A 14,429-nucleotide genomic window follows, 5' to 3' on the forward strand; every position below is an offset into this window, starting at 1 on the left:
TAAGAGTGGAAGTGGAGAAAAACCTACATTTTTTCTTTTCCGTGGGTCTGTATCTTCCCACCCCAGCCCATCTGTCCCAACCCTTTTAAAAACTAAAAAGGGGATCCTGAACTTCTTTTTTAGAGTGCACCAGAAAGTATCCCCTTTAGACCTCATGAAGCAGATGGTCTCTGTCACAGCCACTCAGCTCTGTCCCTTGTAGCAGAAACGCAATGGGTGAAACACATCAGTGTATGGACGGTGGGTTTCAACTAACTTGATTAGGCTTCAGGGTGTGCACTTCAGAACGTAGTTAGTAGACTGCCAAACCTCTGGGCACTGTCCACCCTAAGCCCTCCTCCCACCTAAGATCCCTAGCAATGGTTCTCAACCAGGGTGATTTTGCCACCGACGCCCCCACTCCCCATAGGAGACATTTGGCAGTGTCTGGAGATCTTTCTAGTCCCCACATGCCATGGAAAGCTATTGCTGGCATCTAGTGGGTAGAGTCTGTTACTGAATGTTTTAGGGTACAAATCTGGTCTACAGGAGTCTTAAGAAGATAGCTTCATTCACTTCTCAGTATGCCAATTAACAAACCGAGTACCAATAAACAGGGGGAGATGGTCGATTTGATGTGGTTACATTGGGAAGAAGAGTCAACAAAGAGGTCCAGGGGTCCAGTGCTGACACTTAAAAGGAGACGTGCATAAGTAAGCAGTTCTAGTCAAGGAATGCCCATCACTGACCCATCATTGTCTGGATTCCTGTCGGTTTTACAAGATGGAGGAATGATGGAGGGAAAAGTTTATTATAGACAAAAGGGAGAGCATTGCCAGAGGCAAGGACACCTGGGAGTGTCCAGAGTGAACATAACCAGACTGTGCTGGGCCGTGTGAACAGAAGAGGGAGGGAAAGGGAGAGGGGAGTGAGGGGAGCCAGGTGCAACATGCAGGAGGCCCAAAAAGAGGACAGATAACCAAAATGGCTGGACTACAAAATAAAGAACATCTGGGGAAAGGGCAGCCCAACCCCTGGGTTGGAGAAATTTAAGGTAAAAAACAAAGTATGCCAACCAGGAGGGCACTGAACAGAGACTGAGGGATGCTGGGAGCCAGCTTTTGCTTTCATATAGTAAGTAGTCACCTTAGCCATTTGTCCTGGGTTTGAGACCGGACAGGTTGGGTTGACCGTCACCTCCACATAATGGGGAAGACTGAAATTCAGAAAGTCTAAGTAACTTCAGCCAAGGCACACAGCAAAGTTTAGATCCAGACTCCTCAGAAACAGGAACCTCTGCCTTTTACTGAAACATGGAAGCATCTGAAATTAGGAGAGACCTCAGCGATATCTTTCATCTGCAGGAGAAAAGTTGACAGGGAGCCATTTGTTGCAGTGACCATGGTATCTCCAGCACCCCTACATTTGGTGGCCTTTCTGCCCATTCCTTCTCTCCATTCTTATAATTGCTCCTTGAGACCATCCAGCTAGAACAAACCACCATTGATCCAGGTTGCAGAGACCCCACCCTAGATGTTGGAGTTCCTTTACAAGTCTCTGCTTTTGCAAGGCTGTAGCAGGAAATTCAAGATAACTTCTCCCTCCCAACCCATCTCTGACCTCGCATCTCTGTCCTACTTTCTGCTAGGTTGCAATATTGTGATCTTTGTGACTCCATCAAAACATGTTTTTTGGGTGACTTATAAAGAGGGCTTCACCACCAGTCACAGCCTTACCAAGGATTTCCTTCGCACCCCACTGTTCCACCCTACCACAAGGCAAGTATCCACTTCCAGAAAGTGCTCCCCTCCCCACTGTCTGGATGATGACAGCATCCTGGCTTGGGACTCATTTAACAACAAATAAGGCTGTATTGGATTAACAACAAATAAGGCCACATTAGATTCACAGGAAACGAGGTTGTATTGGATGCAACCAATATGTATTGCCTGACTATCATCGTTTGCTTTCTGGATGGAAGGAAATTGTCTCATTGGGGCCTGGCTTCCTTAATGGGTAGCTTTTTGCTCATGGGAGCATTAAGTGCCAAGTGTGTGCTGCCAGTTACTCAGGCAACCCCAACTTGGCCAGCAACACAGGGGAAGAAAATCACACATTCTCAGACAGAAGAATTGCTACATTTGCTAGGGACAAAGGGGGCCTGAAAACAGAGTGCTGGTCTGTGTCCTGAAGCAGATGCTCTCTAACTCTTTTTTTCTAAGAAGACTCACACATCTTCAGCCAGCACCACCCACACCGAGAGGTCAGCCCGCAAGTGTGAGGGAGGTACAGAATATCCAGACTGGCCTGATATTCTGAGCCCGTCAGCCCCAAGTTTAGTGCAACACTAACTGCAAACCCTGATGCTGGGACCTACAACTGTGAGGTCTCGGCCAGAGGACTTTTGCAGCCAACCAATGAGGAGAGGATACAGAGGTGAGCGAGCGATTCCTGAATTCATCAACATTCTCTTTGCCTTCAGCATTGGAAATATACCCTTCTCATGTGTGAATGGGACAATTACGGATGCTAAATGGATCCCAGGCACTGCCTTCCTGCCCATATGGAAGGGGGCCGTTTAATTCCCTATGCACTTTCTGAAAGAAATCACTAGCTTTCCTGTGTGTGACTTTCACAGCCAAGCTAAAAGACTCTTCGGAGTCAAGGTCTGTGTTTTCAAATCCTCATAGGAGGTGGCACTGATGGAAGAGATAGAGAGATTGGTCAAGAATGCATACTTCCTGAGGACCTGAGCTCTCATATCAGGAGGCTTACAAGTACTTGTAACTCTAGCATCAGAATGATCAAGTGTTTCTGGCCTTCATGGGCACCTGCACTCACATTCACGCACCCACACACTAATTCACATACATACATATAATTAAAAATAAATTAAATCTATTTAAAAATATTTTATGTCTCAGCCATCCCAGCATTTTTATAAAACACACACACACACATATATACATACGGTGTCCTAAAAAAAAACCACAGAGCCAAGGCACAAGATTTATCTGCTGAGTGAGTAATTGGATAAGTGGATAAATAAATTAATTCCATCTGCATGGAGCATATGCTGGAGAGGAGACCCAGGACAAACCCACTCCTGGGTTCTTTCTCAGGGTTGCAGACCAGAGCTCAGGCTATAACGTTCTGTGAGGGGCACACAGACCAGGATAACCAGGGGTATGAATGGGACCAGAAGATCAAGAGTGCAAACATTTCATACAAAGCCCACAAAGAGCAGGGCACACTCTTTGTTTCCTCTGCTCTTTGTCCACAGTTTGTACTCCCTGGGGCTGCTGTGGGCCTGTGCTGTTGCTAGGCAACTGCCTCCCTGAGCATTACCAGGAAGAAGAGTTTCTCCTTGGTCTGAGAGCACCTGAAAGGGTTGTGAGGGACCAGGTACACCTCACCTGGGTGGTCTCTTAAACTAACTAAGGATTCCTTCTGATCCCTGTCAAGCGGATGAACTCAGATGCCCAGCTTCTCCAGGAAAGAAACAGTCACTCTCAGTCCTGCCAAGATCAGGATGGAGGAAAGTGGATATGCAACAGGATGGTAGTGAGATAGTGACATATTGAGAGAGTTTTGTAGTAGGGGTGGGGGAGATGTAGGAATGGAGGATAGTTCTGTGCTGTGTCCTCCTGAGGGAAATGGAGGAATACTTTCCGTCCTCCTCTGAACCACTGACACCAGAGCTTCTAAACTGGAGCTGACGTGAATTCCTTCACTTCTTGGATACATTTGGCCATATCTGAAGACCGTTTTGACTATCATGCGTTGGAGATCTCTAACCAGCATCAGGTGACTAGAGATGCTCTTTAAGCAACCTTTACAACACACAGAAGAGCAAAACAAAACAAACTGCCCAACCCCGAATGTCATCAGTGCTGAGAAACCTGGCCTAAGAGTGACTGCGGCTTATGGATTATCACCAGCGTCATGGAGCTACATCAAACTGGAGTGCTCTCTAATGTCCATAACTTTGTATCTCTAAGTCTCTGAAGACCCAACCCACACATCACCGCAGTGGATCAGAGGCAGGGATAGGAACAAATAAGAGAGAACAATAATTGGGCACCTACTATGTGCCAGAAGTCCCAATAGAGTAGATACACTACAGTCCTTCACTACTAAAGGGCAAATATAAAACTGTCCTGGGTCCCCCCACACACACACTCCCCCTTTTCCTTTGCCATCAACTGGTTAGACATGCAAGTAGAGAAATTCAAGAATTTGGGAAGTCACTCCTATTCGTTAAGATAAGAGAAATTCAACTTCAGCCGTGCATGAAGGCTTCTGTGGTGTTCACACAGGAATCCACAGAAGGAGAAAGATAATAGGGCTAGGGGAAATGGGAGTGGCCTCAGGCCCTGAAGTTCATCTGGCATCCCATCTGTCAAGTCTAACTTGACATCCAGCCCACCAGTCTGGCTGCCAATCAAATCCTCCAATCAGGCTTCTGGGAGTGAAGTCTTAACTAGGAAGGATTCCTGTTGCTCTTGCTCTCCACAGGCTCTGATGACCACCTCCTCCACCTGGGCTGAGGAAAGAGAAATAGAGAGCAAGTGCTCACCCAAAGGTAAGACTTCCAAGTACCAATCAGACTCAAGAAAGCCAGCCTCACTCTCTCTCATCATGGGGTTTGATATCCCAGACAGAGCATGGGTGTGGTCTCCAGGGTGTTTGGAAAAGTCTATATTCATTCCTATTGCACCTGAGAGATAGATGATGCTGCTCAGTGCAGGGACCTCATCATCCTCCCTTCTTATGTCAGTAGACCTGGAGACGGTATACAGCACATGTAGATGTCTTTTTTTCCCCTGTATCCAGTGTGTGTGTGTGTGTGTGTGTGTGTGTGTGTGTGTGTGTGTGTTGTACATAATGAATTTATGTACATGTGTGGGCATTGGGTGTGCATGTATGCAGATGCCAGAGGTTGATGAAATGAACCATCTTTAATCACTCTTCTACCCTATTCAATGAGGTAAGATGCTCAATCCAAACCAAAGCCACCTCCATAGGTAGTCTCCCTAACCAGCTTGCTCTGGGGAATCCCCAGTCTCTACCTTGTGAAGTTGGGTTAACAGATAACCCACTCAGCATTTACATGATGCACTGGCTAGTTTTATGCCAGGTTTACATAAGTTAGAGTCATCATAGAGGAGGGATCCTCAATTGAGAAAATGTCTCTGTAAGATCATGCTGTAGGCAAGTCATTAAGGCATTTTCTTAATTAGTGATTAATGGGGGTGGGGACTCAGCCCATTGCATGTGCAGCCAACCTTAGGCTGGTAGTTCTGGGTGTTATAAGAAACCAGGCTGAGCAAGCCATGAGGAGCAAGCCAGTAAGTAGCACACACACACACACACACACACACACACACACACACACACACACATTCCATGGCCTCTGCATCAGCTCCTGCCTTCAGGTGCCTGCCCTGTTTGAGTTCCTGTCCTGACTTCCTTCAGTGATGAACAGTGGTGTGGAAGCATGAGCCAAATAAACCCTTCCCTCCCAAAGTTGCTTTGGTGGTGGTGTTTCAACACAACAGTAACCTTAACTAAGACACTTGGCTTCTGGAGATCTAAGCTCTGGTCTTCTCCGGCCTTCATGCTTGTGCAGTAAGTACTTAACCACCGAGAAGTTTGCCCAGCCCATAAAAAAAATGTCTTTCTACATTACCATGACACATGCTTTCAATTCTCACAACTTAAGGCATCGGGGCTTTAATTTTCTTTTTCTGCTAGTCTGTGAGACCAATATTAAATGTTTGGAGGAACTGCTCCAAATGTTTGGAGGAAAGCCGCTGTGGCAGGTTAGCATGCCAGGGAGGCAAACACAAGCAAAGTGTGTGGTGTGGGACTGTTAGGTAAAGCAAAGGAGAGCCACAGTATAGAGCCACAGTATAGTTGAAATAAAGTGCCCCGTCAGTGCTGATGAGGACTGTCCCAAGCCTGGAAGAAAGAGTGTGTGTATGTGTGTGTGTGTGTATATATATATATATATATATATATATATATATATATATATATTCCTTATGGAAAGCATGACCTCAGGCTAGCACATGAGACAATTCAAGGCTGACTGCTGAGAGTCAACTGTGATATAGTTTAGGAGGGCAAACAGCTTCTGTATCCCTGAAGAGGAATCTTGATACAAGCTGTAGCATTTAGCAGCCACTCACTAATGAAGAACAGAACTGGAAATGCCCCATCTCCTACCCTGATGCTTCAGTATAACCTATTCCCTATCACCAAGTCTTAGTCTCATGATGATTGGAAAGATCTTAGTGGTCTAATATTGGCATTCCAAGACACCTTAGGGTGACCTAGCAAACTGCAGGAGTGAGGAATGGACAGAGAAAGAAGCCCCCACCATAGTGTACAGACCTGCCCTGCAAGGTCTGCAGTAACAGAACTCACTCCTGTCATGGGATGTCATGGATGTCATGGGATGTCATGGGATGTCATGGGATGTCATGGGATGGGTTTCCCTGAACTTTACACCTGAACCTAGTACTCTAACTTGGCTTCACTTCACCCTCTGCCCGCCCAACTAGTCCCAATCCAGAGCCTAGACATCCTATCACAACTACATCCTTCCTTTACAACCAGTCGTTGAAATCCTTGAGATGAGCTGGATGCTTCAGCTGTTACCAGTCTTGGACTTAGTTGTTCCTTCACAGAATCCTTAGCTAAACAGGAATCAGATAATTTACAGGTGTCTCATTCACACAGTCCCGGTAGTCTCTAAGCCTTGGCACTCAGTTATTCTTTGTCTTGCACTTACCGGGGCAGCCATATTTGCCATGGGTCAGTTTCTGAAAGTGACAGGCCTTACAGCCACAGTGTAGCACAATGTGGGTGTCTTATGGGGATGCTTTCAAATGGTCACACCCCCTCCGTCATCTTGTTAAAAGAGGCTGGAAGAGAAGGCATAGCTGCAGTTTATTTTACATTGTAGAATGTTAAAGAGCTGAAACAGAGGTGTTGAGATTCAAGCAGGCAAAATGGGGATCTTCAGTGTCACATAAGTAGTCTGTCCAGCGAGGCAAGGCTAAGGTCAGAAAGATGGGCCTGAACCCCATCTCCCTGGGAGTCTCCTGACTCCTGGCCTTGGGCACTTCTGGCAGTGAAGCAGGAAAATGGCCCTACCCAGCCTTGCTTTTTGCAAGAAGCCTCCCATGTCCTTTGGCAGTTCCAATCTTTCCTTCAGCCTTCCAGGTCCCTTCTCTCCCCACCCGCCATGCTCACCCCTGCTCACTGTTCACTTATCTCCCCTAGAAATCTTTTCTAGACTCCCAGACTAGACAATGTATACCCCCATCCCCTTTATCCTCTTAGCCCTGAGAAGAGAGAAGACCCCCTTGTGCCTTCCCTGTAGCTATCAGACTATTAAAGCAATGAGCTCCCAGATGGCACCATTTCCCCAGGAATTTTATGCTGGAGGGAAAAAGAGCTGAAGACCTGGTGCCAACCAGAGGAGGGACATGTTTTCTGAGAAAAGATCCCACACAGTCCTGGAAGCCTATCAGACCACCCACAGGAGAGCCTGGAGCCAAGAAAAGGCTGAATCAGCAAGGGGTGGGACCACACCTTGACCAGGATCGCTAGTGATGCCTTCTTACTCCAATATTAAAATCTGGACCGTGGGGCTGGAGAGATGGCTCAGCGGTTAAGAGCACTGACTGATCCTCCGGAGGTCCTGAGTTCAAATCCCAGCCACCACATGGTGGCTCTCAACCATCCATAATGAGATCTGATGTCTTCTTCTGGTGTTTCGGGAAAACATCCACAGTGTTCTTACATACAATAAACAAATAAATTAAAAAAAAAAAAGCCTAGACCTCAGGTCAGAACCCCAAGGTGGGTTTGGGGTGAAGGTCACTGCATCTCTATTGGTTTCTCTTCCCAGTATGGCCATGCCAAATAAATCTCCTTTTTCTGCTTTTTACTATTTTCCCTTTAGCTGGTATATTGAGAATGTCTTGCGCGTGCTCGACTGGCCAGGAAGAACGACGCTGCAACAGGATCCTTCTGCACACGTTTATTGGGAGAGCTTGATTGTAGAGGCGAAAAGACCCCGAGCCCAGAACTGGTGCTGCTTTTATAGGCCTAGGAGAGGCGTGTCTTACACCCGGATTGGTTATGCACTACACCTCATTTGCATGTTCCTCATCTGATTGGCTACTCTCTCTCAGTACCTCACAGAGCCTCATTATCATACCTCATTTGCATGTCTCACATCTGATTGGTTATACTCTCAGTACCTTACAGAACCTCATTATCATGCCCGGGCCAGGCAGTGTCTTTGCAAAAAACTTTACTGCATATGTACACATTAGTTGTTTGTCCAAACTTATGCGTGGTGGCCAGCAGTAGTCAGTGCCACTCTGCAACGGCACATGTGGCTTCCCACAAGAATGGGTGGCCAACCCTTGCTTATTAGAATTACCAGGGCCCAGTTTTCAAACTAAAACCTGCAGTAACATCAGGAGCCCTGTATTCTTTCTTGCACTTGTGACTATCCTAGTTAAATCTGTACTGTGTAGCTTCCTGTCCAGTGTCTCATTAAAATGTGAGCTTCGTGTGATAGGGGACCGGAGCTGTCTTGGTCACCAGTGTATCCCCAGGAGGAAACAGCTAACCAAGGGTACATTCTGTGTGGCTGTCCTGGTTAGCTTTTCGTCAACTTGACGCAAGCTAGAGTTATCTGGGAAAAGGAACCTCAATAGAGAAAGTGTCTCCATCAAATCACCCGTGGGCAAGTCTGTGGGGGCATAGTCTTGATTAATGATCGATGAATTGATCATAACTGATAATAATCGATAATAATGATGAGGGGGTCCAGCCCACTTTGGGTGATGTCATCCCTGCACAGGTGGTCCTGGGCTGCTTTATAAAGCAGGCTGGTAAATCTGTGGGAAGCAAGCCAGTGATCAGCACTCCTTTATGGCCCCTGCTTCAGTTTCAGCCTTCAGGTTCCTCCCAGACCTGAGTTCCTGTCTTGGGTGGCTTTCCTCACCAATGGACTGTGATCAGAATGTGTAAGCCAAATATAACCCTTTCCTACCCAAGTTGCTTTAGCCAGTGCTTTATCACAGCAACGGAAAGCAGGTAAGACAGTGTGCTAATTCTCCAACTCTCTTATCCCTTGTTCATATCGGATCTCGACTTCTTAGACAAATACCAACAGTCCCAAAGACACTACAGATATCACAAACCTCTCAGAGTCACCACCACCACCCCCCGAAAATCTAAATCCAAAGCAATGATGGGATGATGGCTGTCCTTCCTAAACTGCCTGTGCTCAAAGAGGAAACCTGGGATTTTTTGAGCTTCTGCCAAGCCGAAGGGAGGGCAGGGACCTAAGACAGTTCTGGCTTGGGCCCCAGGCAATGGGGAGAGCAGGAGCACAAATCGCATTAGCACGGTGCTCAGCTGCTGAATTAGAGGTTGCAGCCTGCTCAGCAGCTCTTCCTAATAGGACATTAATGTTCATTCTGAGCAATTACTGTATTTGCAACGGTTTCTTAATGTTCGGCTTCTGGAGCCTCAGAGCTAAGGGCCTGTGTTTCCGGTAACCAGCTCTCTACTAAGGCGGACAGATGAACTTCAGAAAGGCTCTTCCCAGCCGGATCTGGGGAAAGTTCAGCAGCTGGCAGACTCTGTACCTGGCTTCCCTGACCTGATCGCACCCTACAGACTTTCAAGTGAGAGTAGACAGAGGCAGGTAGGTCTTTAGGTGAGCACACACACACACACACACACACACACACACACACACACAAGGTGCCTTCTCGGCAGGTGCTCCCTGCAGTCACCTGCTAAGTGCTCCTGGCAGCATCCAGTCTTCAGCATTCCACTATGGTGCTTATCATTTTTATTTTAATAGCATCTCCCCTCTTGATCATTAGCATAATTAAGATTCTATTGTAGAAGTAGAGCACAGTGTGGAACTGAGCAGATGACATTACCTCTGCACCCACGGGTCACAGTCCCCGGACGCTATCCTATACATAGCCATACATGAAAATAAGTAAATACCAGCCTTACAAACACAGAGCACAATGCCCCAACAGCCTTGTGGTAGTAGGATGGCTGTGGTATGTTGCCATTGCATCTGTAGCTCCTTTCCCAGTGAGATATAGCCTCCAGATGGGGGCATTCAACCAAGCTCACTATAGATTTGGGGCAGGGCACCTGGCACAGAGCATTCACCCTTCAGATGTTCGCTGGCTGGCTGCTGTCTCAGGGTTTCTTGGGTTGTGAGTGACCTAGTTGAGGTACCCAATTAAAACTGGCTCCCAATTAAAACTGGCTAGCAAAATGTAATCTCTGAAATTCTTAGGGGATCGAAATTGTTACATCTGTAAGTGAAAGTTGATTTTCTTACTTTCTCTCTCTCTGTCTCTCTCTGTGTCTCTCTGTCTCTGTCTCTCTGTGTCTCTCTCTGTCTCTGGCTCTGTCTCTCTCTGTCTCTCTGTGTCTCTCTGTGTCTCTGTCTCTCTCTCTCATCTCATCTCATCTCATTTAGTGTTAGAGTCATTCCTAGGCTCCTCTGGGTAGACAAGACCCCGGTCTGGTTTTCCAAGACTTGTGTCCATGTCTCTGTCTGTGGTGTTCCTACCTAGCCACCCCACCACTGGATTTGTTAATTTGGACAGAGGGAGAAAAGGAGGTGGGGTTCCTGCACTGTCTACTCTCAGGGGAACTCTGTGATCTGGTGTCCCCTCAGCTGTCAGAGCTCAGTCCTAACTCGCAGAGGACCAGACACTCTCTGCACACCCCAGTCTACTCCTTGTGGGTTGGACCAAGCCTGTGATAAAATGAGAGGCTGGAAGCTACAGAAAGAAAAAGAAAAGGAAGGAAGGAAGGAAGGAAGGAAGGAAGGAAGGAAGGAAGGAAGGAAGGAAGGAAGCCTTCCCCAGCCTCAGCTCACCGACTGCATGCAGAAGCAAACTGCAGAGACTGCATATGTTATAGGCTTAAATCTCAGGGTCACTCTCACTCAGGTGTGGGGTGTTACTCGAGTTCTCCTTTACTTCTCTGTCTTGTCTGTCTGTCTCTCCCATCTCTGTCTGTCTGTGTCTGTCTATCTCTGTCCCTTCTTCTCCCCTTCCTGCCTCTCTCTCACACTCCTTTTTCCTTTTTTCTTTCTCCCTCTCCTTTTCTCCCCCCCCCCACATTCCCCTCTTTATCCCTCTCCTTTCCTATCTTTTTCTCTCCCCTCTCCCTTCTCTCCTTTTCTCCTGCCCCCCACATTCCCTTCTCTCTCCCTCTTCTTTTATCATGCTCTATTTGCTCAGTGTGCTTTCTCTTTCCTCCCTTCTCCTTCCTCCCCCTTCCCTCCCTCCTTTTCACTCTCTTCCTCCCCTCTTCTCCTCTTCCCTCTTCTTTTCTCTTTCTCTGCTCCCTCTTCCTGTGTCTCATGTTTTCTACATCCTCTCACCCTCTCCTTCCCCTTTCCCTTTCCCTGTGTAGATCTTTTTGCTCCCTCCCACACACACCTCTCCTTCTTTCCTCCCCTCTGCCCCCAACCTCACCACATACACTTCCACGTTTGCATTTCTCCAGGATCTCTTAGTCTCTTGTCTGCCTGCCTTCTTCCCATCAGATATTTAAACTCTACCAAATACAGTGTTTCTTTTATCAGCCAAGTGCACACTTGATGCTGTATTACTGTGAGAAAGTGAAATCTCTCTCCAATAAGGGAATCCTGTTCCCTTCTATTGACCACCGTGTCTTAGAAAAACGCACTTAACACTGAATGTAATTCGATTTTTCAGAGAAGCATAAAGCGATCGTTCACCGGAGATGAAAGGCCTCACTTCCTGCCGGCGGTGGACAGGGCTGCATCTGTTTGTCTGCAGCAACTAGAGGAGCCAGTATCTCAGCAGAACTGGCTCAGAGCACACCCAGTGGACAAATCTGACAAATGTCTTTCACCAGCCTTTGTAGAACTTTGTGCAGTGCTTTCTAGAAACAAGCAGAAGCTGTGTCAAGCATATAATCTCCAACTAGTGCTGCCTTCAGGGTCTTTAAGAAGAAACATGTCCCAGGCAGCCACAGGGGACCAGGCACCAATGAAGAGGATTTTGTTAGGAGAACAGAACAATTGGTCAGGGGCAGTAATTCCCAGACCATGGGACACTCCACCCTTCAAACCAAAACCAATCTATGAGTAAACTGCCAAGGACTGTCCTTTCACTCAGGATCCAGCCTTGAATCAAGACTCTAGTATTGCCCTCACCCCCCCCCCCCCAGCACTGCCCGTGTTCTTCACAAAGGACTGTGAGCGTGGCCCCTGTCATCAGTTTGCTGGGAGCATTTTCCAGGCTCTACACAGAGCTGGGCAGAGCCAAGTGTCTTCTCCCTCATTCATTCACTCTCTAAACCTTTACATAACTGAAAATACATCAAGTAGTGGGGGCTCTAGAAAGAAAAATATGACAAAGCCAGGAGACAGAGTATGGCTGTAGGGAGTCAGGAATGTTTTTCCTTTGAGGCGCAATTTGATCAGAAACCCAATGACGTGAGACTCTGCCAGACCCACATATAATGAAAGTCAGGGCTAGGGAAGTAACTCGTTGCTAAAGTATATGTTTGGCATGTGACAAAACTTTATTATCAGCCCCGTCCAAACAAAATAATAAACAAACAAACAAACAAATGGTAGTTACAGGGTAGGAGAAGGCCTGGCTGAATCTGAAGACACACACCTGTAAGCTTTAACCCCAGCACTCAGGGAGCAGAGGCAGGTGGATTTCTGTGAATATGAAGCCCATCTACTCTACATATTGAGTTTCAAGCCAGCCACTGTTACAGGATTAGATCATATCAAAAACAACAAAACAAAATAAAACAAATACCCCAAAACATTAGAAGTCTTGAGCCTTACAGAAATCCTTAGGATATGCGGTTAGTTTTTCCTCTTATAAGCACTGAGGTGTGCCCTTCCCGCAGCCTTGAGCAGGCTAAACAGACCTTAATTGTTTGCCACAGTTGGTCTTCAACCAATTTAGCCTGACCTAGGGTGGAGTCTTCTGCCTTGCCCTACCTGCAATTTCCTACAGGAGCAGACTGCCCGCTGAGCTTGCTTTGCAACATAATCCAGCTGAAACAAAGGATGGGTCTGTGGATTTTCTCTACACTTCCAGCCTCCCTTTCAGGTTCCCAGCTGGACAGCTACACTGAGGAATGAACCTAGTGTCCTCTGCATGTGCTGAATTGCAACAACAGGCCTTTTTTCTTGTAGAAGGGGCACGTTTTTTAAAAATTGACAGAGGGTCTCACTCAATTACTCATGCTGTCCTCGAACCTGGGCCTGTCTTGAACATGAGATCCACCTTCCTCTGTCTCCACGGGGCCCTGGGATCACCACCTACATCACCAGGCATGGCTAAAGGCTTGGGTTTTTATTATGAAAAGATTAAAGAGCTTTGAGATGAAGAGAGTTGTGAGTTGGTTTTGGCTTTTATTTATTTACTTATTTATTTAGGGAGGGGGTGGCATGGTGTCCATGTGAGATTGAAGGACAACTTTCGTGGGAGTCAGGTCTCTCCTTCCACCATGACGGACCTGGGGATCAGACTCAGGCGGTCCAGCTTGGCAGCCCTTGCTTTTACCCACTGAACTTTTTTGTTGGCTCCATTGCTTTGTTTGTTTGCTTGTTTATTTTGAACAAATGTGGCCTCTGTAGGGGAAAATTAGAATCTCACAGGAGTGGAAGCTAGGAGACTAATTTGTTGGGATGCACTGTAGCCCAGGTGAGAAGGGCTGGCAGTTCTGGTTGGGCTACCAATCCTGAGGGTGGAGAGGAAACAGGTACCCAAGTGTGAACAGAGTTTTGAAGCAACAAAATATATTAGCTTCAGAAGAGAAAAATGGGTCAAAGATGACATCAGGGATTTGCCTGAGCATCTGGTGATGCTGGTGGTGCCAGTTACAGAATAAGGAGGACTTGGTGGGAGGCCAATGCTTGAGAATATGACTTTGTAAATATTAAAATAATATGTGAGGAGGAAGGGGAGAAGGCAAAAGATGCACTATGGTGGCCCAGTGGGAGGTGAGAACCAAGAAGAGATGGGAACCAGTAGGAGCCTGGAACTTTTGGGACGTGCAAACAAAAGGAGAGTTTAGCAAAGCAAGGTGGGAGAAACTCAAGAGAAAAACGGTCTCTGTAGTTGAGAAAAGCACACACATGGCGTCCAATCAGTAGTCGTGAGGGATCGCTGTGGGTCCCATCATGGACACCTAGGTCCTTGGATGTGTAAATTCTTTACATGAAATGCCATTGAAAAAATAATGAAAAATAAAATAATAAAAGTGTTTTAAACGATTGGAGAGATGACTTCATGAACAAACTGTTTGCTGTTCAAGCCATGAGGGCCTCATGCCCAGCACCTATGTAAAAGCCAGGTACAATGGTACATGCCTGT

The 14,429-nt window shown here is 46.8% G+C and overlaps 1 long non-coding RNA gene across 1 annotated transcript; it reads left to right on the forward strand.

Moving 5' to 3' along the window:
- Positions 1–3,328: 3,328 nt before the first annotated feature.
- On the forward strand, positions 3,329–13,441 carry Gm12299 (predicted gene 12299). The gene is made up of 3 exons (NR_165257.1): positions 3,329–4,564; positions 7,958–9,721; positions 11,778–13,441. It is a non-coding gene; the product is annotated as a predicted gene 12299 (long non-coding RNA).
- Positions 13,442–14,429: the final 988 nt, after the last annotated feature.

Source organism: Mus musculus, chromosome 11 (genome assembly GCF_000001635.26).
Source record: "Mus musculus strain C57BL/6J chromosome 11, GRCm38.p6 C57BL/6J".
NCBI classification, from domain to species: Eukaryota; Metazoa; Chordata; class Mammalia; order Rodentia; family Muridae; genus Mus; species Mus musculus.